The sequence below is a fragment of the Theropithecus gelada genome, chromosome 2, assembly GCF_003255815.1.
Source record: "Theropithecus gelada isolate Dixy chromosome 2, Tgel_1.0, whole genome shotgun sequence".
NCBI lineage: Eukaryota > Metazoa > Chordata > Mammalia > Primates > Cercopithecidae > Theropithecus > Theropithecus gelada.
This window is the reverse complement of record NC_037669.1, coordinates 27,177,433-27,197,173: the sequence shown is the minus strand read 5'-3', so window position 1 is coordinate 27,197,173 and position 19,741 is coordinate 27,177,433. Positions and strand designations below refer to the sequence as shown.

Here is a 19,741-nt window from a genome sequence, read left to right as displayed (position 1 = left end):
CTTGATCATCCCAGGTTGACTTCAGACTGCTGGGCTGGCAGTGAGAATTTCAAGCTAGTGGTTCTTAACTTGCTGGGCTCCATGGGCGTGGGACCTGCTGAGCAAGACCACTTGGCTCCCTGGCTTCAGCCCCCTTTCCAGGGCAGTGAACGGTTCTGTCTCTCTGGGGTTCCAGGCGCCATTGCGGTACAAAAAAACTCCTGCAATTAGCTCAGTGTCTGCCCAAACAGCCACCCTGTTTTGTGCTTGAAACCCAGGGCTCTGGTGGTGTAAGCACACAAGGGAATCTCCTGATCTGCGGATTGCAGAAATCATGGGAAAAGCATAGTATCTGGGCCTTGTAGCACAGTCTTTCATGGCTTCCCTTGACTTGGCAAGTGAGGACTCCGGCTTCTTGCATTTCCTGGGTGAGGCAATGCCTCACCTTGCCTCTGCTCACCCTCTGTGGGCTACTCCCACTGCGCAATCAGTCCCAGTGAGATGAACTGGATACCTCAGTTGGAAATGTAGAAATCACTTGCCTTCTGTGTTGGTCTCTCTGGGAGCTGCAGACTGGAGCTGTTCCTATTTGGTCATCTTGCCCTCTTGCCCCCTTTCAGTATTGAAACCCTCACAGTCATCTTTGGAGAAAGGTGTAGACCTGCCTCCTGGAAACTCATATTTATCTTTGGCAAATAAACCTTCTAAAATGATTGAGACTCACTTCGGTTATCTTTATTCATTTATACCTCTATAATGCTTTATGCTTCCCTAATTACAATGAATTTACTGCTTATTAAATTTTTATAGTGGTCTTATACTTCTGCATAACAGATTTTAATTTATTTAAAATGAAGGGCAATCTTTGCAATTTTTGTTTTCTCCAAAGTGACAATATGTGTCTTGTATATCATAGGAAATCAGATATTAGTGAATTAAAACTGATTGTCCTACGACTCTATCCTTTCTTTTTCTGCTTCTCAGTAATTTGGGCTCTTACTATTTCCTGTCTGTCCTAATTTGATATCCTAACCGATTTGGCTGAGTTCATCTGTTTTCACTCTAAACCAATCTACATGTTGTATTATAATAATTTTATAATCCAAGGCAAATCGTGCCTTTTTTTCTGCCTCAAACACAATATTGCCTTCTAAATAGGGAGTCTACTCGGTATGACATCCAAGATCCTCTCATCTCTTTGCCTTATCTACTCAGTGTCTACTCTAAATTCTGTGCATTTGTCTTGGTACCTGAAATGAGGTCCGTGGTATCATAGTATGTATAGGAATGACATAGTAAGTCACACTGGGGTAACTGCGCACAACTGCTTATGATAGGGATAATAGACATAAGGTTTCTGGCTGCTTCATTCTTCACCCAGCTGCCCCAGAAGTTGAGGAGAAGTTATGTAATCACAGCGATAACGTATTTAAGACACAACTTGGAGGCAGCTTTGTACCATGCTTACATACCCTTTGGCTTTCATTTGTGTTGTCCCCTTTTTTGGGGAAATACTGCCCTCCACCAGTTCCATGGGGTTCTCCCTGCCACACTGGTCATTGTTAAAATGTATACCAATCTTTCAAGGCCTGACCGTGATGTTGCCTCAAAACTTTTATCTGACCTCTTTCTCTAAAATTATTTGTGTTTTGCTTTATGTTTTCCCCATAGCATTTTATTTGTATATTTTTAATAAAACTACAAATAATCTCCCTGGTATTAGGCATATCCTTGTTGCCATCCCTCCCTTTAATGCCATAAGGTTTCAAATCTTTGATTTGCATTCTGTTCACTATTTAATCTATTCGCTTTTTAATCTTCTTTAGCAGACAAACAGTAGCCTGCACATAGAAGCATAGAATACACTTTTTTTGAGTCGATTTGCTGGATATCTCGTAAAAGTAATGTTTTATGCTATATATAGAAGGGGACAGTTAGATTGGTAGTGTTTCTTGTCATTTCTTTTTAAAAAATAAATTATTGAAATCATTATTTCAGTGGTTCTCAAACTTTAGTGAGAATAACCTAGAGAGCTTGTTGAAACAGATTTCTAGGTTCCAATCCCAGAGTTTTTATTCAGTAGGTGTGGGATGGTTTCCAAAATTAGCCCTTCTAACAAGTTTGCATGTGATGCTGATGGTGCTGGTCAAGGGATTACATTTTGAAAATGCTGCATTGAACTGCAGATATGCATATTTGGCTTTAGGAAGTTTTGTAAAAGTATCATTTTAGAAGGATATTCTTTGAATACGTGTGACAAGGTAGAATTTTTGGGTGATATAACAAAACCAGAGGTTACATTTTCTGACTTCAGCCATTTTTTGTTAGGCTTATGCATAGGAAATAAAAATGTTCCTTTGGGATTTACTCTTCTGCATTTATACTGGTATTCTCAAACTACAAATGTACAGTGCTGTGCCAGAGAAGGTACTCCTGTGCATCATGCATCTTGGAGCCTCTTTATTTGGCTTATTATCCTCTAGAAGCCAGAAGACACTAACTCTACATTATATCAATGTCCAAGTTCTGGAGGACAGTGGGGAGAAGGGCCAGGTTGTCTTACTCTGCTTCCATCTTGAAAATGAATGATTACAACAAATGTCTGGTAGAGAGGAGAGGACAACTAAGAGCGAGAGAGACACATGTTCCTGGGGCCAAATAATTTCCTTCTTATGCCCTGTGAAGGGCATTTACCCCATAAAGAACAGCCCGTTATTAAAGACAGTGTCATTTTAATTATGTTGCTAGTTTACCAGGGCTTTATGGATGACACTTGTGAAGCTGGCCATCATTTATAACACTGCTTCTTGGGATAATGCATTCTGATTTCCAAATAGCTAATTTGGAAATCAACTCAGGGAACACAACCTGTCTGCAAATTGGGTACTGCTTGTACTGCAGTTTCTAGAGCATATTTGTTCTACTCATTTCCTCAAATGGTTCATTTGTATACAGCAGGGTAATAATACAAGCAGGTGCTTAGTCTGTGCAGAGAAATTGACAATTTCCTATGGATATTGTTTATTCGCATAGGGTGGAGAGAATGATGTAAAAACCTTGTGGCCGTTACAGATTCTCATTCTGGATCAAAGGAAGGGTAAAGGCTGTGTCTGTTAGCCAACACTACAGTGTTATGAGTACACTAAAGCTCCTGGGTAAGTAGTGGCCTCTCTGGGATGTGTTTGGCTGGTAGGAGGTAGAGGAGGACCCTTAGGAAATAAGGACCAGAATAAGAGGCGTACACTGTCTATGACCCACAGTGATGGTCCAAAAACAGTGACCAAGAGGGTTATGAATGTTCATTTACACATTTTGTGTGGATATCTGCACAGCGTTAACAATAATAGCTAAGTCAGTGGTTTTGAGTGTGGAATGTGGTGACCTATTTTCACCAAGTAGGTTCCCCAGGAAGCTGACTCTGAGCCAGAGATCAGCATGCAGGATATTTGTGAGGGTGAGCTCTTAGGATCAAAGTCTGTATTACTCAGGGTTTTCTAGAGAAATAGAAATAATGTTTTACCTGTTATCTGGGCATCCCTTAGCCCAGTCAGGTTGACACATAAAATTAACCATCACAACATCGACAGGAAAAAGCAAGGAAGCAGGACTGGGCTGAGCCCCCCAAAGCTTCCCTCAGCCAGGGCTGTGGGGGGCTCTGAGATTGGGATGACCTCTCAGCATTTCCCTGCTTTGGGCCAATGGGACTGGCCTGTATTCTTCTGTATCCATCAGTCTTCGGATACAGGCTGCCCCTGGGAAAGGGGTTGTGACTTTGGCTGAGGGGATTCTCAGAGAGGGCTGAGAGTGTCTGCCAGTAGCCAGACATGCATCCTTCTGTTCTGAAGGGAGGTCTGAGTGTCAAGGCAGAGCATCCATGACACCTGTTCAGGAAGTAAGAATGTCTGTGGGCAGCTGGGAATACATAGAATAGGCTCTCTCTGTAGGGGAGGATCAGAGGTCCTTAGCAGAGGTCCATGGTTGCAGGTGAATAAGCAATTACAGGGCACTGGGCATGTTAAAAGGAACTAGAATAATATAACATGGCCTTGATTTATTGAGCTTCATCAATATGTTCATCAACTCATATACAGTATTGCTAACCCATACAGTAGCCTCAAAAGTAAGTACTGTTAATTCCACTTTACAGAAGAAGGCTTGAATAGAAAAGTGCTTGCTCATGGCCAGATAGGTGATAGATGCCTGCAGCAGACTCCAACACCAAGTATCTTTCTGAAGCTCCTGCTTTTTTGACTCTGTTCCCTGAACAGACTCAAGAAATTTGGTCCACACAAATTTTCAAAGCCAGGACAAATCCAATAGTAGCTTCAGAATGGCTGAGCACAGGCTGCAGGAAACCATCCCAGGGTGCCAGGCTTGAGGTGATATGTGTTCCTAATGATGAGTGAGCCAAGGCCCCAAGAGGCACTTAGCCCACAGATGGGCAGAGCTGGGGAGGAGTGATGGCAGACAGTGGAGGCAAAACCTTGGTGTTTCCAGCTTAGAATGAGGTAGCTGACTGACTGAAATATAATGATTTGTTATTGGAGAATCAGGGTTTCCAATTAAACTCATACTATATTAAGCTGTGCAAAGGGCTTGTAGCTCTATTTTCTACAGAAGATTTTATCTCCTTTGAGAAACCCCTTCTGTCTAATTAGTGAGAGGGGGGAATAAAATATCTAAATTTAGTCATTCTAATTCAATAATTTATATGGTCTCTTAAAGTAAATCAGTTTCTTTTAGATCAAGGCCTAATATTTCAGATTGTTACTTCCTCACTCATATTTTCTTCCCATACGATGTTGAGATGTATGGAGGTATAAGAGATTTGGCCTGATGGTGCTGGGGAATAATGATGGGGGCTCCAGGAGCCATGAGCAGGTCCTGGCACTGCCTCCTCTTCTTGTGGTGGCAGTTTCCCTCATTCTACCTGTCTGCTCAGGTCAACTGGAGGTCTCTTTACTCATGCCTCAGTTATAACCCAGAGGACCTCCCTGAAGACTCAGCCTCAGCTTACCTTTGATGGGCTTGTGGACCTCCCTGAAATCTGCTTGCAACTGATCTGATTCCCAACTCTGGTCATTCCAGCACCTTCCAGTGTCTGTGCCATTTGACTTTCATAGCAGACACCTCCCTTGCCAGCCAGCACTATCCTCCCTTCTGCATTGCTCCACAATGCATGTGGAAACATGAAACTATTGTCCATGCTTTCGGGAGCTGAAGCCACCTCCAGAAAGACTCCAGTAAGGCCCGGGCCTTCCATCTCTAACCGACAGTGATGCACCACCCCTCTCATTCTGCAGTGGTCACTCCGGTGCTGAGGTGAGGAAAGCTTCTAAATCATCACCTCACTATCTCAGACAGAAATGGGGTCAGAGGACACCAACTTTTGGCTTGAATCCCCATCTCTTTACCTTGTTGCCTGCATTAGTCGAAGGGAGGACAGGGTGATGTCTTCTTTTTCTTCCTCCTGCCGTCTTCCTACTGCTGCAGTGCCAAGCTCACATGCTCTTTCTCCCATCTCATGGGAACCTGCTGCTTCCTCATAGGCCTTTCCCATTTTCTTCTTTTTCCAAAGCGATGATGGTGGAATTGCTACTAGGGGGCAGGGAGAAGACTGAAAACACATCAATTTAATATTCCCAAATATCCCTTTTCTATGAGCTATGGCACATGTGATGAATCATCTTTCTTTGCACCCTTTCTCAGCATCCTGTTTTTGCCGTGCAATGCAAAAAATGTACCATTTGCCTTAATTTCCCCTGACTTATGATGCCTCTGAATTAAATACTTGCCAAAGAGAAGGAAAAAGCCTTTCTAAAATTTGCAAGTAAATGAATTGCTGAACTCAGTAATTTAAAGAATCTCTTGGTTCCTTGGTTGTGTGGTCACAGTAATAAGAAGCTATAGTTAAATTTCTCAGAGATTGAAATATTCATACATTGAACTATTTCTGATATAATTGTAAAGAGTACTTTTAAGCCTGTGGTGTGTGATCAGAATCTAAGAGGTCAAATGAGCAATTTAAAATAATTAATATTAATGACTTTTTTAGTAATTCAATTTCCTTTAAGACCTCATCAGTATGTAGTTTACGTTCATCCCCTACTAAGAGACCATTTCTAACATTTGACAGTGTAACTGTGTTTTTTTTTTTTTTTACAAATCTAGTATTCTGAAGTGCTGTGTAGTTGACAGTCTTCTACTCAGAGTGTCCTCCTGAAACAGCAGACCTGGTGTTACCTGGAGCTTGTTAGAAATGCAGAATCTTTGGCTCACTCCAAACCTACTGAATCAGAAGCTGCATTTTAACAAGATCCCCAGGTGACTTGTATGCACATTAAAGTATGAGAAGCACTAGTCAGCGACACTGGGGAAAATCCTGCAAAGAGACATTATTAAATTCACTCAGTGTGTTTTTATAAACCATTTATAACAAATAATAAAATGAAGTGGAAGTAAATCATCCCTTTGCACCCTGGTTCTTATAATATTATTTTTCAAATCTGTGCTCACTTCCTTCCCCTAATTAAAAAAAGAGACAGCTGTTCACTGGGTGCACCTGGGTTGACCCCGGTCCAGGCTCAGTTAGGCTTCTGCATCAGTCAAGCCAGCTAAGCACAGCTGTGGCATAGCTTCAGATCAGCAGTTCTTCAGGCCACCTGTTACAACAAACTACATTAAAACACTCCCAAGCAATCTTGTCTCCAATTCCTTCCTCCCCTAGCGCCCAGTAGTATGCCATAGTAATTGAATGCAATATAAATTACTTGTCAAAAGTAAATCTCTATGAAGAAAAGCAGCTGTGTTATAGCGAAAGAACCTAATTTCACTACATAGTTCCCTTCCTCCACATCAGTTAAAACCACAGGAGAGAGGGGTGGGACGATGGATTATAAAATTCCCTGAAATCCCACCAGAAGAGGCCTCTATAGCCAAAGCAAAATGAGGATCTAAACAAGGATCTTGCTAATGTAGCCAAGCCCAGAACTGCCGGGATAATTGAGGATAAGAGTTGCTTTGTTCTCGCTTCCCACTCCCTGCTATTTTCTCCTTCTCAACCCCCCATTTAGCTTTACCCTCAGCGATTGCTCTACCTTTTTAGCATTCCAAGAATACCTCTAAGCATCTACCTCTTTCTGTGTACACCCACCCTTTCCTGCTCAATAGTCTTTTGTTTCTTGGTTAACTCAGTAGCGAGGCTATTGAATCCTGGCCTAAAGCTCACGTACATATTCAAAGACAGGGGACAAGAACCATAAATGGGCACACTCAATAGCATGCAGCAGAGGTTTAGGAAGAAAAAGGACAGTGAGGTCACAGAATCCAATGTACCTCGTGATAAGTGGCAGCTTTTGGCTTTGATTAGGGAGGTCCAGCAATTATAAATAAACATGATAACATTAGTTACATCGGAACGCCTACATCATGTTCATTTATTACAGAGCTTGGAGGGAGGTATTATCACCATCACCACTTTAGAAAACCAAAGCTCTAAGAGATTTTAGAAAATTTCTACGGTTAGTAAACTGTTGTATTAGAAGTAACGCCTGGGTTTGACTCCCAAATCACTGCTCGTGTTACCGACAGCCTGCTTCCCTTCTGGGTGTCTCAGCAGATGGGCACAGCATGAATACAGACATGTCTGGCAACAAGGTGATATGTGGATTTGCAGCCAGGTAGTCATATGGTGGGTATTAGGAAAGTCTGCCCGGAAGTAACAGAACATCTGCTACGGGTCTGCGGTTCAGGGACAGGACTTGAATGCTGAAAGTAAAACCAAAACTAAGTAGGGTCTACTGTTAGGAGAATTAGGGTTCCTGACAGTTGTCAATTGTGGACCCTCAATTCAGGTAGAAGTAGTCATCTGGAATAGAATGTGGGGACTGAGTTCTAGCAGGCAGTGACTAAGAAGTAGGGACAGCAAAGGAGGAAAAGAAGGAAACAAGGAAGTAGGAAAAACATCCCATTTTCACTTGAGACACGGACCTGTTGAAACCTGTCCAGTTGTCCCATAGAACTGATGTTTATGGGTTTTTTTCTTTTTTGAATAAACATAGAAATTGAGTCTCCCAGTCTTAAAACTTGATAAAATTATATTTGTCTTATCTGAGTTCCTTCTTCAGGAAACCAGCCCTCAGGCCTCCCAGATGGTATCAAGCAACTGACACTCACTAGACCACCACATCCAGATAATGAGAAACCAGACCCTTCATCCCTCATGATATCGTTACCCCACCCTAATTTCTGTTAACCTGCATGTGATTACCATCCTTCCCTGCTATATAAACCCCTAATTCTAGTTGGTTGAGGAAATGGATTTGAGACTGATCTCCCATCTCCTTGGCTGCAGCATCCAAATAGTCTTCCTCCTTGGCAATACTTATTTTGTCTTAGTGATTGGCTGTGTGGCAAGCAGCAAGACCTAGATGGAACCCCTGGTGTTTCGGTAACACTATGAATGCAGTGAATTGTGGAATTCCCTCTACTAAGCATAGAACTGGTCCTGGAGACTGGGATGTAGTGGAGTATGAAGGTGGCAATGAAAACAAAGATGGAAAAGACATTTTTGGGGGCTTTCTTTTGTGGTACTAGAGATTTAAGAGGAAATTACAGAGTCCAACTTAAACTAATTATAAAAGGAATCCTCTAAGAATCCAGACTCCAAATTTAAGACTAGCCTGAGCAATATTGCAAGACTGTATCTCTATAAAAAATAAAAACAAACAAACAAAAATTTAGGACTCCAAGGTGGAATAGAATGCTGTATGAAGGCAGTATGTTCCTATCCCCAGAACTTACAAAAACATTTCTGTGCTTACTAGGATTTAATGATTTGTGTCACACTTCTGATAACAATCTAAACTTTTACTGTGGCCCTGAAGCCCTATCTAATGTGTCTCCTGTCTGGCTCTCTGACCTCCTCCCTATCAATTTCTCTATACTTACTATTCTCTGTCAGGGCTTCTCGACGGAGGTGCTGGTATTTTGGTTGGGAAAATTCCTTCTGGAGCAGGAGTTTTTCAAATACTTCTAGGTATTTAGCATTCCTGGCCCCTGTTCACAAAATACCAGCAACACCCCCTTGCTATCACATGCCCCCACACACTTCTGATGCTCCAGGGGGGACTTGATCTGTGGCTCCCTGACATCCCCTCACTTTAATATGTGAAGCTCATTCCTGTCTCAGGGCTATCACATTGGCTTTGAAACTTCTTCCCATGATATTTCATATTCTCATTTTTCAGTCTACATACCACTTCCTCTAAGGGCATCTCCTAACCTTCCTTCAGAGCATTTATCATGATCCGAGATTACTTTGACTTTTCTTCTTTCTCTTTTTTCTTCCCCTCACTAGAATGAAATCTTTATGAGAAGGAAATTGTGTACTTCACGTTCACCACTGTACGTTGACACACAGAAGACTGCTTCATGTGTGGTAGATCCTCAAATGTTTGTTTGTTTGTTTGTTTGAGATGGAGTCTTGCTCATCGCCCACGCTGGAGTGCAGTGGCGCGATCTCGGCTCACTGCAAGCTGCGCCTCCTGGGTTCACACAATTCTCCTGCTTCAGCCTCCCGAGTAGCTGGGAGTACAGGCGCCCGCCACCACGCCCAGCTAATTTTTTGTAGTTTTAGCAGAGACGGGGTTTCACTGTGTTAGCCAGGATGGTCTCGATCTCCTGACCTCATGATCCGCCCTCCCAAAAGTGCTGGCTTGGCCTCCCAAAGTGCTGGCTCAAATGTTTTTTGAATTTTGTGAATTAAGGAAATGGAATTTTGAATATTATGAATAAAGGGATAGGTTATCACTTTCCGAGATTGTATAGATGAGGTTTCTGCATTGGGTAGAATACTGTATTCCATATCAATGTAAGACTCAACTATTCTTTTCTGTAGCTTCTAGAGTGTTTGAAGGAGAAAGAATTTTGCTCACTGAGCTTCTTATAAATTTTAGTGGAATACATACATTCAAACCATTGCATCTCTCAAGTTAATGTTGAATAAATCATTTTAAAATAAAAATCAGTTAGAAAAGCCAGGTAGCTTTTCTAAAGGTCAGACTGATTTTCAAATTAAAGCAAAATGTCCAAGAATAACCCCTAACCCCAACCTTAAAAAGTTAACTAGGTTTGTTCTCCTCATGAATGTATTCTCATGGGGTGATGCTAATGACACTTTGCCTCTGGGGCCCCTTACTTACCCAAGGCCCAGAGAGAGTCCTTACCATTGTGGTATTCATAATATTTATTTTTTTTAAAAAAAGAGAAGCCCAAAATTGTATAAGCCTCAGACTCCACAAAATCTGTATCTACCTCTATATGTACTATTAAAATAGACATAATTCCTCCTTGGTTATTGCAACCCAGAGAAAAAGAAACAGACAGTGGCAGGGCAGGGGGAGATGGGGTACTACTTTTTTCTCTTTTCAAAGACTGTTATTTAAAATGAACAAAATTATGGAAGTATCCATACCTGAAAGTAGGGTGATCAAATGAAAACACCTAAGTGCTAAAGGAGTGGAATATTTTAAAGAACTAGCTGCCATGGAAGCTGGTACAACATAAATTATATGTACAGATAAACTCAACATATTTTATGGCTTTTAATGTGGATATATGGCAAATTCCCTCTTCTTATTTTCCTCCTTTGAGGGTGACTTTAAGGATTGTAAAAGTTTTTTTTTATTGTTCTTTTTTCTTGGAAAGATGTAATAAGGACTTAGGAACAGAAGACATGTCTGTGTGCCAGGCAGCTGTGAGACAAAATCATGGATCTCCTCACTGTAACTCCCCAGACCCAGGGCTTATATAACCTAGGGAAATGGTGATTCAGAAGGGATGTGTAGGACAGTTGAAGTACAAGAACATCAAGGTTGTTTCACCTAAGGACCGGATTTATGGTAAGTGCCTGCTCTTACACCAAGAACAAGAGATAAACTGGAAATTTTAGAGGCCTTCCTGGAACTGGGGTTAATCAGAAGTCAATATGGTAGATTAGCATCCAACATGGAGTGGGTTTGGCCTCCATACTCCATCCCCTTAATTCAGCTCTTACAATTTCATCTGCTTTCCTCTTCGGTGATGGTCCCTGAGCCTTTAGGGAAGATGCTTGATATGGTACAGGTTTAGCAGTATATGTTGGCAATGGAAAACAGAGCAGGCCTACTGAGATTCTCAGTGAGGGAGATCCACAGGCTTTGGTGAATCATCTCTAGTTTTTGAAATCCTGTGACTTCAGTTTTCTCAGAAGAAGTAAAACAATGAGAGAGAGATTAATAATTTGAGTAGTAGAATTATAATGCATACCAGGATTAAAATCAAAAGAGAATTTGAGGCCAGGTGTGGTGGCTCTTGTCTGTAATTCCAGCACTTTGGGAGGCTGAGGTGGGCGGATCACTTAAGGCCAGGAGTTTGAGACCAGCCTGGCCAATATGGCGAGACCCCATCTCTAATAAAAATGCCAAAAATTAGCCGGGCATGGTGGTGCACACATGTAATCCCAGCTCCTTGGTAGGCTGAGGCATAAGAATCTCTTTAACCCAGGAGGCGAAGGTTGCAGTGAGCTGAGATTGTGCCACTGCATTCCAGCCTGGGCAACAGAGCGAGACTCTGTCTCAAAAAAATAAATAAATAAATAAATAAGAATTAGAATGCCAGAAAAACAAAAACATAAAAGAACCTATTCCATTAAGGAGCCAATTACAGTCATCACGAAGAAATTAAAATCCAGCTCTTCTTTAGAGATTTGTTGCAGTCAAAAAATAATTCAGGATTAGCTCAAATTTTAGGCAACTATTAACTCCAAAACAATGATTAGGGCTAGCATCTAAGTTTTTCTCTCTATAGTTTCCCCATTTCTACCAAGGATAACCCATACTGGGACAAATTTATTTTCACAATAAATTTAGTTTTATTATACTTGGCCTGATTATTTGTATAAAGTGTAGCAAAAATACTGATGGGCCACATAGGCTCTTTTTAAGTTGGCTTTGCTGGAACTTTTATAAGAAATTTCAGATTTGACTTTTTAAAAGCCTCAAGGCAGTAAGTCAAGCCAAGGATTTGTCATTAAACTGTGCTTGTAATACCTCTCTTTTCAAGGTCCCAAAATGTCTTGAGGTTCCTGAGCCTGTTAGCAAGTGACTTTTTTTTTTTTTTTTTTTTTTGAGATAGAATCTTGCTCTGTCACCCAGGTTGGAGTGTAGTGGCGTGATCTTGGCTCACTGCACCCTCTTCCTCCCTGGTTCAAGTGATTCTCCTGCCTCAGCCTCCTGAGTAGCTGGGATTACAGGCACCTGCAATCATGCCTGGCTAATTTTTGTATTTTTAGTAGAGATGGGGGTTCACCATCTTGGCCAGGCTGGTCTTGAACTCCTGACTTCAAATGATCCACCTGCCTTGGCCTCCCAAAGCGTTAGGATTACAGGTGTGAGCCACCGTGCCCAGCCAGAAAGTGACATTCTTTATTTACCACAGATCAGGAACCTTGTAATGGAACAATTTAAACAAGATACCAGGCTAGTCTTTCCAAGGGGCTTTTTATTGGCTCTATAAAGTTGACTTCAATTCCTCAAAGCAATCTGATCATATCTGAAAATATGCCATTCCAGTCAAAGCTTCACTAAAATAACCAGTGTCTCCAATTGTGTTCCATTATAAAAGAAAATATATTCTTACTGAATTTATGCACATAACTAGATTGCCATAAAATAAGAATACTCCTGAATAGTTTCCAAATTTTGGAGAACTCAGGTAGAGAAAAAGATAAATTTTGCTCTTGTTGAGTATTGGAAAAAATACTCAACTTCTTGGTACTAGAAAAACTTCAGCTGAATTAAATTAGTGTTTAATTGAACAATGAAAGATTTGCGAATCAGGCAGCTCCCAGAATCACAGCAGCTTCAGAGAGACTCCAGGGATGCCTCGTGGTCAGAACAAATGTATAGACAAAAAAAGGGGAAGTGACGTACAGAAATCAGAAGTGAGGTACCGAAACAATTGGATTGGTTACAGCTCGCAGTTGCCTTATTTGAACGCAGTTGGAATGCTCAGCAGTGTGTGAGTGGTTGAATTATGGCTGCTGGGATTGGCCAAGACTCAGCGACTGTTAACAGGTGCATACTCCTAAGTTAGGTTTTCAATCTTGTCTACCTATTAAGCTAGGTTGCAGTTCATCCATAAGGACTCAAATATAGAAGTATGGAGTCCTTCTCAGGTCGTATCTAGTTTGCTTTAACATTCTCTAAGCTATAAATAGCTCAAAAGAAATAAAGATATCCTTGATTCTTCTTCATTTGGAGTAGCAGCCTTCGAAACAGAATGTTGTCCATTCACCTGGGAACTGCCATCCACAAATCAAGCAGCCCTTTGTCAGTCAAGTGAGACCTGTTTATCAGGCCCTGTGGAATCCAGTGGCTCCTCACACAGTTCTAGAGTTAGTCCTGTGGAAAAAGGCTTTCTACTTAAGACTATCATTTCCTTGCACTTCCCAGGTAGCAACATCTTATAAACCACTTGCGTTTTCTTATGGAACTCCTTTGGCCATTGCTATCCCCATTAGCACAGGAGCAGCTTCATTTAATGTCCCACAGCAAGGCAGTAAATGCCCCCCAGGTGGAAATTCTCTAGTCCAAAGTGCCAGTAGTCGTTGTTGGGAGGTGCCCACAAGCTTCTGCCATAAGCCCCAGTAAATGCTCTACAAACAGCTATTCGGTGGAGAATTCGTTTTGACCAGAACTCCAGCTTCTACTCTATACTCTGTGGGCTCAGGCAGTCTTAACTCCCATTTAGCATGTCCAGTTAATATTGCTCAAAGGGAAGATTTACCTGCCTTCTTTGTTTACAGTACTAGGTAGGGGAAGCGTTCCCTGTTTAGATACAGCATCTGTTTTCATAAAAGGTTTAAAGAATATCCAACCACTTTACATAAAGCCTGTTTAAACATTTCAGCTTTTATCAACCCTTATGTTTTTATCTTCTGGTCCCAGGAACTTCTCTTTTCCACTCCCATTTTACCCTCTGGTGAAAAAGCATTTGGGTTCCCAGCAGGGCGTTGAGCCGGGGAATTCAGGCCTTTTTGTCAGTCTTTGTTTTGATTTACCTGCCTCAACACTGGCCCAGGTAGTTGTTGGTCAGCTTTCTTACTATAACCTTTGCCTTCTGATTTCTTAAAAAATATATTTCTCCAATCTGGGGTAAATATAGAAAATTGTTTTGGGGCTCTCTTATACTGGGGGCCCAGCAGGGGTCTCTTTGGTCCACTCAACCTGTGATAGTGTATTAAGGTCTTTGTTTTGCCTCATAAATTTCCATTTATTTCTTTCCATTTCTTAGTAACCAACTAAAGATTCCCAACCTGCTGGGATGGGTCCCATGGCCCTCCCCTTCTTTTTTCTCTTAGTTTCACCCCCATTAACTTTTTTAAAAAATACACTTTACTTTTTAATAAGCAGTTAAAAATTTTCACCTTCCTAGGATGAGTCCTTGGAATATATAAATTGCTTTTCCTCATGCTCTTGTTAATTATCCTAATGTTTTTAATCAGTGTCTGTAAGACAGATGAGGGGAAGTTAAACCAGCACATTTGATACGGCTTCCTGAACTGTCTTTCGGTTTGTAGCAGCAATGGTGTGCCTGTGCAGGAGGGGCCCCCTTCACCGCAGTGCTTCACATGACCTGGGTAAAGGGCATATTCAGCAGGTGAATATCCCTGTCATCATAAAGCCAGTTCCACCTGGCTTGCTTACAAAGCATATCAGTTGCTTCATCTACGGTGCTCAATTGGGCATTTATAGGGAATTTGGGAAATCCCCCTTCTCAGGGTACACAGACCTTACAAATGTCTTTTATCCAGTTATTGCCTCTGGAGTAGCCTCCTGTGTATCTGGATTATATATACCCACCTGTGATTGTCCAGTAGTGAACTGTGGGTCCTGCATCAACCGAGGCATGCTCTTCTGCTCTGCAGCATTTAAAACCAAAGATACTGCCCCTAAATTATCACTCTCACAATCCATTTCAGTAAAGGTTCCTTAGGAAGCGGATAATATCGATCTTCAAAATAGACCAGTTCTTTCACATTTTACCTTCTGGTTTCAGTGGTTACCTGGTTTTGCCCTTCCCTCACATGAAATATCAGATACTCACACACATACACATTATATACACGACACATCTTGTTTTCAACTGAGCTTTTTTTTTCTTCTTTCTTTCTTTTTTTTTTCTTTTAGAGATGGGGTCTTGCTCTGTTGCCCAGGCTGGAGTGCAGTGGTGTAATAATAGCTCACTGTAGCCTTGAAGTCCTGACTACCTTCATGGTAACCACAGGTCTCAGAGGTACTTTCTTTTGTCCCCGCCATAATTTTCCCCTTCATGGGTAGTTTTGAGGCTAATGGCCAGAGCTCAGACAGACTCACATCAGAGCTTGGTTCAGCCTCAAGGCCCAACCCAGTGCTCTCTTTTAATTTCATTTCAGCTAGTAGAGATAACAATAACAAATTATATATTGCCCTTTCTGCTTATTTGTATGCCTTTCCTAATGCAGTCAGAGAACCAACTTCCCAAAGTTTGATCCATCTCTGAATTCCTCTGCTAACTTTTACCTTTAGTAACTGAATGCCGTACAGCTGCTGCTCCATACCAGGGGTGACCATGTGGCCAGCTAGGAATCAAAATCTCCTCATTCTCTACCCTTTATCCTTTTCCTTTCTATCCGTTTAATTTTATCCATATCATTTTTCCTTCATTTGAAACAACCTTTAAATAACCTCTAAACTAGGCAAAATTATTTTTCCTTTAAGCCAAAACCATACATCTGTGTTCCTTTATAACCTTCTTTACCAAAGCACATCTTACTTTATACATTCTGTATATAGAATTATATCTAGTAGTTTTAATTACATGTATTAACTATTATTTTAACCCTAATTTCCAGTGAATAACCTAGGACTCTTTAATATAACATAATATGACTTTAAGATTTTAAGTTACTGAAAAACATTTGGAAACTAGTTTCATTTACCAAAGATTACTAAAGTCGCAGGAGCTAAAAGGCATTTCTATTTTCTCTGAGTTCTTTCATATATTTTCATAGTGAAATATCACATGCGTATGATACATCTTATTTTCAGTTTAGTTTCTTTTTTCTCTCTCTCTCTTTTTTCTTTTTCTTTTTTTTTTTTTTTAAGAGACAAGGTCTTCTCTGTCACCCAGGCTGGAGTGCAGTGGTGTGATCATAGCTCACTATAGCCTTGAACTCCTTGGTTAAGTGATTCTCCCACCTCAGCCTCCTGAATAGCTGGGACTACAGGCATGCACCACTGAGCCAAGCTAATTTTTAAATTTTGTGTAGAGATGTGATCTCACTTTGTTCCTCAGGGTGGTCTTGAAATCTTGACTTCTAGCAGTCCTCCTGCCTTGGCCTCCCAAATTGCTGGGATTACAGGCGTGAGCCACTGCACCTGGCCAGTTTGTTTCTTAATTCAATCACTGACTTCAGAATGGAGCCCTTTAAGGAAAAGGGCTAACAAAGTATGCAGTTTTTAGGGCCTAATATTTATTGGAAGGCGAACACTCACATCCCCGCCAAAGCCAAAGAAATCAGATAACACGATACAAAAGAGAGAAGAGTTTTAGACCTGGAAAGAATCTGTCTGCTCTGCAACTCTTGGGGTTCTATTAAGAAAAACAGATTCCTCCCAAAAAGGAGTCTGTGGGGCCTTTTCTGTTTTCTCCCAAGGGAGTCCAGGCTGTCAGAAATTCCTTTTTATTAGGTCTTTTATGTGGCATTGAGGGTGGCAGGAAGAAAGAGGGACAGGCAGAAGCAAATGGAGAAACAGAATTCAGTTGACAGAGTTTAACAGAGAAAAAACAGGGGCCTTATAACAACACACGTGTATACATATGTACCCCAAATACCCGTTTTCACTAAGTTGACTTTTGACTCCAGAGCTCTTTAAAAAAAAATCTTTTTCCTAATTGTAATTCCTACTCAAGCCATTTTACTTTTGCTTCTGATGCTAGTGGGGCGCTCATCGTCACAAAAGCATCCCACAGAAACAGCCATCCACTGCAGCAGCTGCTCATCGCCCTTCTGTAGTGCATGAGATGGACAGCTTTCCGCTGACAATCTCTCTAAATGTGACAACGTTTTTGACATGTCCTGTACTCATCCATAAGTGTCTGAAAGATGAGCCACACCATTCCAGGAAGTGACAGCCACCTAGGACTTCCCCCATGGATCCTTCATTCCCTTTGCTCATTTCTTAGTCTTTCAGCTCCCGATCTGGCTCGCCACATGTTTCGTGGTGGCCAGGTCTATGCAAACCTATCCCCAACTCCATGGCAGCTGACAGGCTAAAGAAAGAGGATGACAAATCCAGTTTCTTAGAAAGAAACATTTAATAGAGACTCAAGAACAGAAGCCATGTCTGTGTCCCGGATGGTGGCTAGACAAGATGGCGGATCCCCACTGCAAAAGTTTCTGTAACTTTCAAAAGTTCAAGGCCTAGAGGCTTCTGACAAAATCAGCACTAGCAAAAGCAGCAGGAACAGCTTTAGTGAAATCACTAAGACAGAATTCACACAAGGAACTCAGTGTTTGTACAAGTGAGTAATCTCTAAAATAGCAATTCACAAGGTTAGGGTTGAGGGGGGGTGGTCAGAGGTTCCTTTTGAGATTCTGAACAGTTTATGTATACTCCATCCAGAAAAAGGCATAATCACATTTTGCATATGATTTCAGGGGCTTGTTAGACTCCTCTGGAAGTCCATCCATGGTATGAAACTTGGCTAACCTTTGATTTATCAGTTACTCAGCCCTCCATTTACTCAGCTCCTCTCACACTTAGATGATTATATATTATACATTATATTGTATTCCTTGATTTCAATAGAATGTTATCTAGCAGACATACTAATATTTTGGTTACTTACTATATATGAAAAACACAACTTCTTTATTTTCTTTTTTTTTTTTGAGGCAGAGTTTTGCTCTTGTTGCCCAGGCTGGAGTGCAGTGGCACCATCTCAGCTAACTGCAACCTCCATCTCCTGGGTTCCAGCGATTCTCCTGCCTCAGCCTCCCAAGTAGCTGGGATTACAGACTCCCACCACCATGCCTGACTAATTTTAAAAATATTTTTAGTAGAGAGCGGGTTTCATCATGTTGGCCAGGCTAGTCTCGAACTCCTGACCTCTGGTGATCCACCCGCTTTGGCCTCCCAAAGTGCTGGGATTATAGGTGTGAGCCACTGTGCCCAGCTGACACAACTTCTTTCTAAATAATCTTTATGCAACTTATAAGTTATAATCCTTATTATCCTAACGTAGAAGTATGACCCAATCTTTGAGTTTAGTTTCTTTGTTTACTCATCAAACAGTCTCTCTTTCATTTTTAATTGTAAGAAATTAGTTCTGTAACATAAGTGAGCCTGAAAGAAAAAGAACAGGCTCCGATAATGGAGTAGTTTTTATCAGACTAATCTTCCCAGCAGTCCCACACTGTTCCACTCACACACAGTCACACTCAGTGCCTTCACAGGGGCAGCCCATAGCAGAATAGGATGCACACTGCTCTGGGATGGAAGGAAAGGCAAGACTTCAAGGACTGGGCCGCCTAGCCAAACCTCTTTGATGTGTTGCATTAAATTTTTGAAGTTTTTATGGATTTTGGAGGCAAGGAGAGATACAATAAGAAGCTCAATTAACTAAATGACTTATCTTTTATCAAAACTTCATCTCACCCTGAATGGGCTTTCAATCATCTCCCTAGTCTCATAAGCGAGCACGGAGGGATCCTTGCCTTGGAATTAGTCAGTTCTCTATGAATAGGCATTTAGGAACGTTTCTCTCTGTAGGTAGAATGTCACATCAGCTACCCAGGCATTTACTTGGTTTCTGTCCTGATAGAGCCCAAGTGCTTATGTGAGAACCTAATTCTCTCACCTTGTCCTCCTGTTCTTATGAGTTTTAAAAATTCTTTTCCTTGACTCCACAAAATGATTGTGTCATTTTGGCGTCTGCCAGGTTAGCAGCTTCCTTGCTTTTGATTCCAACTTCATTGTGTCCCCTAATCCATAAATGCCTGCTTGATTTCAGCCCATTTCCTTGCTGATCTCCAGTGGCACTGGCGTGTGTACAGACACACTGAGTTCCATTTACACGTGCCTGGGGTGTGCACTCAGCCTCACAATCATCCACACTCGTGTCCCCACTTTCCGACAATCACTTGTACTCAGTGTCCTCCATTTACTCAGCCCCAGTCACTCTCGCCCAACCATATACACCCGTTCCATTCACTCACACTCCTGGTCGTTCCCTTCACATTCACACTCCTTCACACTCTTGACTAGCCACCCCACTGCCCTCCATTTAATCCTACCCGCTCTCACCTAGCCCAACCCATATGTACACCAGAGTCAGCTCACTCACAGTTGCACAGTCAGTCCCTCAAATGCAGTCACTCCCTCAGGAACTCCTTCCCTCTCAGGCGCAATGTCTCATTCATCTTCAGTGCCCTTCACACACTTCATATACACACTGGGTATGTGTCACACCCAGTCACACAAACTTCAGGCACAGCCAGTCCTACCCACACTTATTAACACTTATTTCACTCATGCCCAGCCCCACCCACTCACACCTAGTCACACTCACACGTGGTCCCACACAGTTCGAGTACACCTAGCCTCACACAGTCCTACTCATAGTTAGTCACACTCAGTCATGCTCACACATGGTCCCACACAGTTCCAATACACCT

At 41.7% G+C, this 19,741-nt stretch overlaps 1 long non-coding RNA gene across 1 annotated transcript in view; it reads left to right on the top strand.

Moving 5' to 3' along the window:
- The window catches only part of LOC112618968, a 122,156-nt gene that overhangs the window by 83,389 nt on the left and 19,026 nt on the right, over nucleotides 1-19,741 (top strand). The window lies entirely within an intron of this gene.